Below are 4,301 nucleotides of genomic sequence, written 5' to 3' on the forward strand. Positions count from 1 at the left end.
TGGACTGACTCTTGCAGACACCATCCCTGTTTTCATTTTTTCTTCTCATTTCGAAAAGATTCTATGATGACAATGACTTTGGAGTTTAGGAGCTGCCTCCTGTTGGTGCACAACGGGTACTCAAGCTCCTGATTTCTGCCCTCTGAAGGTGGCAGGGGGAGCAGCTCTTTCCACCACGGTAGGAGCAGGCACAGGAGAGAGGACTTCCGCTTCAGATTGTTGCCCACGGAGCCACCAGCCACCATCTCACATCCCCTGTCACCTGGTATAATCAGCACACACCTGTTAAACCCCTGGGATAATCATCATGCACCCGTTAAATCAGATTAGAAGGAGGAACAGGAGGGTGAGCAGAGCTGAGCAGTGTCTCACTGCGTTCTCCCTCCAGTGGTGGGAGAAGCCTGGGGGGTGGAGAGGGATTTTGCCAAAGAAACGAGGGTGACGGTCTATGTGACTCCAGCCTGAGCAGCACTGGTTCTTTGTGTCAGAGTTGTGGGGGCTCCCCCCATAATCACAGAGAGAACTGCCCCCCTTCCACAGGCACAACTGGCCCACATCCAGGGGAACCTCTGCCAGGGTGGAACTGAGAATGCCTAGCTCTCTGGGAGGCTTTGTCCAAAACTGCCCATGGCAACAGGCCTTGTTGGAAGTTAAGGGGCCAAGGGACATCTGGTGCCAAAGAATGATATAACTTCTAGGGTCCAAGAACAGAAGGCGAGTCTGAGAATGTAGGATTGTATTTCACTATCTGTTGTACCAATTCCTAAATGTATTTCCCCAAAACCACAGGGCTGTGTGACACGGGGCTGTGGGCCACACTGGACGAGCAGAGTTACACAGGTTCTTTCCGGCAGGACTCAGAGCTTCACAGCCACTGTCAGTGAAGATGACAGGACATCTGCAGGGTTTTCCAGACTTACCTGAGTGCAGAAACGTTATGTGTGGGGATGGGTGGTGTGGGAGTGTGGGGGTGCACACATGTACATAGGGTGTGCTGTGGGGTGTGTGTGTGTGTGCATGTGTGTGTGAGTGTGGGTGTGGGTGTGGTGTGACCACGTGGGAGTGTGTAGCATCTGCCAGACACCCTGCTGGGAAATGCTACAATAGAGGTATGTACCCAAGGCACTAAAAACAACAGCCGGGTGACTTATTCTCTCTGGATCAATATTTCCGCCTCTCTCTGTCTACCTAACTCATCTCCAGAATTTACACAGCTGACATCCAGGAATTGACTCCAGTACCAGAAATATCCTGGGTCAGTTTTTATGGAGAATCTAGAAAGCCTCTGGGAAGATGGTAGGTTTGAGGAATTTGTTATTTCTCCACATGGGCAGAGTGATATGACCCCAGCATCCCATCCGAATCCATGTAGCCTTCTCCGTGGAGACCAAAGCAAGAGGCAGGTTACTGAGGTTTTGATTAAGCCCCATGGTCTGTGCTTAGGTAAGGAAGTGCAAGTAGAAATATCTGAATATTGATGTGGATAGAGCTGCTCCCCCACCCCTTTCCCAGAACCCTAAACCCAAACAAAAAACCCTGTTTTTCTTGAGAGCAGCTTTCAACATAAGTAATTGCTTTGATCCTCTGCAAAGAATCATCTTCTTATCCTGGTGTGTAATAGCCATCCCACACTCATCTTCCATTTCTGCCCCCTGGGGCTCCCCTCTCTGGGATCTACCAGGTGCAGAAAGCAGCAAACTGCCCAGTCGGGCCCTGCTGGCTTTGTTTATTTGTTTGGTGGAGAGGTCGGGTTTACTGCCCTCCCTCCTGCCGACCATCCTAAATCACACAGGCTTCCAACCTGTGGGGTGCAAAACTTCAAAGGTCTGGGTCTGCGCCCTGCTTAGCATTTGTGAATGCCTAGCGAGCGACGCACACACTTGAAAGGGAATCTCAGCAGCTCCCTTGAGAAATGGCCATACATTTTGTAGCTTCTGGTCAAGCGAGAAAAGCCTCGGGAAATGTCTGCTGCTATCTTCTCTTCTGCTCAGGTTCTCGGCAAGTGTTGGGAAGTGCACCAGTGAGCTCTGCGACCCAAAGCGTCGAGAGGACCTTTACAGTGAATGTTTAATTTCGTCCTCGCGTGGACCCTTAGTTAAGGAACCCAGGCCCAGGGGGTGAGGGGCAATCAGAAAAGACATCCCCATAGACAAGAACAAGTTCAAACCTCACAGAGCTGCGTGAGCAAATCACACTTATTTACTGGGAAGCACGTCAGAAAACTGCAGCAAATAAACTCTGAGGCTGTGGGTGAGAAATCGTTTAATGGACAGACACATAAATGGCAAAGCATTCAGGTTTTCTGCATAATGAAAAGTTATTTTTTAACTTGCCACCTGAAAGTGGCTTTTCTTTCACGCGAAAGATGCAGCAGCTCGTGTGACTCCTCCAGCCCTGAGGAGGTAAAGCTGAGAAGTCCATTCTCGCTGAGTCGAAACTCAAAGCAAACCAGGACAGGCACTGAGCAGGGCATAGGGTGTGAAAGGGGCTGGCTTCCAGGGCGTAAGCATTGCTGACCATCCAGGGCGTAAGCATTGCTGACCATTCTTTGAAGTCTCTTTTGCCAAAAACCTGAAGTATGAGTGACTGCCAACCCTACCACCTGAGAATGCTCAGCCGTTCTGATAAGGCCTGGCTTTTGAGAAGATCCACACAACGCTGTCCTGGCTGCTTGGGGTATGGGTAACAGCAGGAACGGTCTGTTTATTTATCTTTGGTGTGTCTTGCTGCAAACTCTCATCTGTTCGTGAAGTCAATCTGGGCTAGAAGGGGCTTTAACTGCCTCAGGCAAGTAGAACCTGCGTCTCGAAGGAGTGTGCTCACAATGTGGCAGGGTGGGACACATGTGCAGAAAAGAGACTCCCTTACAGCAGTCAGAGAATAGGCCACGCAGCCCCAAGGAGGGAGCATCGTCACAGCCATCGATCTTTTCACACTGGAGATCACTTCCTTGGCCCTGGAGGGAGTCGGGGCCCCTACTGCAAAAAGGAGTAAAGACAAGATACACAGGGTTCCTAGAGCTGAACCCACCAAACATTCATACAATAATACTTACGATTTTATTGATTTATTATATTAACCCCCATTTCTAGGTGCAATTTTAAATATACAGTTTTACTTTCTAGGAGCCTTTTACTTTTTCCATAAATCCTTTAGAAAACCTATAAATTATCCCACCCAACAGTCCAGTCACAAATTTTTGTTATTTTAGCATGAGACCATAGTATTTTATTTATTGTTATAAAATACAGGAATGTACAAATCAGAAAAAGAATGTCTCCTAATTTCATTCCCCTAAAATAACCACCCTTAAAAATTGGTATACCTTATCCACTCATCTGATGATGGACATTTGGGCTGGTTCCAACTCTTGGCTATTGTAAATAGAGCTGCAATAAACATGGGAGTACAGGTATCCCTTCGGCATGATGATTTCCATTCCTCTGGGTAAATCCCCAGCAGTGGGATAGCTGGGTCCTACGGTAGATTTATCTGCAATTGTCTAAGGAACCTCCATACCATTTTCCATAAAGGCTGCACCATTTTGCAGGTCTACCAACAGTGTAGGAGGGTTCCTTTTTCTCTGCAGCTTCGCCAGTATGTATCATTCTCAGTCTTTTGGATATTAGCCATCCTAACTGGGGTGAAATGGTATCTCAAAGTGGTTTTGATTTGCATTTCCCGAATGCTGAGTGATGTTGAGCATTTTTTCATGTGTCTGTTGGTTATCTGTTTATCTTCCTTTGAGAAATGCCTATTCAGCTCCTTTGCCCATTTTTTACTTGGGTTATTTGTGTTTTTTGCTATAAAGTTGTTTGAGTTCCTTGTGGAATACTACTCTGCTATAAAAAGGAATGAAATAGTACCATTTGCAACAACATGAATAGACTTAGAGAAAATTATACTAAGTGAAACAAGTCAGGCACAGAAAGAGAAATACCACATGCTCTCACTTATTTATGGGAGCTAAAAATAAATAAATAAATAAATATACAAACAAATAAAAGGGGAGGGGAAGAAGACACAACAATCACAACAATTCTTTGAACTTGTTAAGACAAGTGAACAGATATGATGTCATGGGCGGAAGGGAAGAGGAACAGGTAAAAGGTCATGAAAATCAACTACAATGTATATTGAGAAGTTAAAATTTAAAAAAAAATTTAAAAAGGATGTATCAGCGATGAACACAACACAATGGAAATTTAAAAAGAAAAAGATTTAAACAATTTTTTACAGAAGAAACCCGAATGGCTAATTAACATATGCAGAATTACTCAATCTCAATTGTACATAAGAGA

The sequence above is a fragment of the Cynocephalus volans genome, chromosome 1 (genome assembly GCF_027409185.1).
Source record: "Cynocephalus volans isolate mCynVol1 chromosome 1, mCynVol1.pri, whole genome shotgun sequence".
Classification (NCBI taxonomy): Eukaryota; Metazoa; Chordata; class Mammalia; order Dermoptera; family Cynocephalidae; genus Cynocephalus; species Cynocephalus volans.